Here is a 1,062-nt window from a genome sequence, read left to right as displayed (position 1 = left end):
TTTTTCATACTCCTTCCTTTTCTACTTCGGAACTTCAAATCGAACGTAGAATAACTGTTTCCCACAAGTGCTACCTTGGATTGAGTAGGAAATTGAAGAGAAAAGTCTCTCTCTTGACGAGAGAGTCAGTGGCGTAGTGAGATTTTCTTACGCCCGGGCTAAATTTATTTTTAACACGCTTTTATTAGCTTGGCCTGTATGTAATGGAATCGTTGAGCTTAATTTTCTCCGGTTTCTAGAAGTCTGATTAATTTGAAACTTTGCATACATATCAAGGACCGATGACAATGCATTAGTGTGATGGTGTGGTGACATAAGGTAACGGCCATAAGGTCAATTGGCCTTATTACCACTTTGAATGGCCATAAGTTTGGTTGAATCTTTGCACACGTATCACGGCTCGATGAAAATGCATTATTGTGATGGTATGGTGACACAAGGTCAACGGCCATAAGGTCAACTGGCCTTATTACCACTTTGAATGGCCATAAGTTTGATTGAAACTTTGCACACGTATCAAGGCTCGATGACAATGCAATAATGTGATGGTGGGGTCACATAAGGTTAACGGACATAAGGTCAATTGAACTTGTGACCACCCCAAATGGCCATAGATTTGAAACCTTGCACATAATGCGAAAAACACATTCCTTTATTAATGATAGAAGTGGATGCATGACATCTACGAAAGAGCATACTGGAGCCCTTTTTAACACGCTTTAATTAGCGTGGCCTGTATCTATCTATGTATCTATGTATCCATGTATGTATGTAACGGAATCTGGAGTGAAGCCGAGCCCCGGTAATGCAGAGCTCCGAACTCCGTTGCACCTTTTGAAGCATTTTAAGATAGGTACTTTTATCTAGTACTGGCCACCAGACCAAGGCACCATAAAGAAAAATCGGGCGCACAATGGCTGTGTAAATACAGTAGGTCACCTTAGAGGAGAACCCCAGGAGGTGCCAATTGCCCTCTTGCAGGTGTACAGCTCTGCTGCTGCCTTCTTGGATCGCTCCACTATATGGTCACTCCATAATAGCTTCATATCCAGAATGACTCCC

This window comes from Eurosta solidaginis, chromosome 5 (genome assembly GCF_040869045.1).
Source record: "Eurosta solidaginis isolate ZX-2024a chromosome 5, ASM4086904v1, whole genome shotgun sequence".
Taxonomy (NCBI): Eukaryota; Metazoa; Arthropoda; class Insecta; order Diptera; family Tephritidae; genus Eurosta; species Eurosta solidaginis.
The sequence above is the reverse complement of the archived record's forward strand: the minus strand, read 5'-3'. Positions refer to the sequence as shown.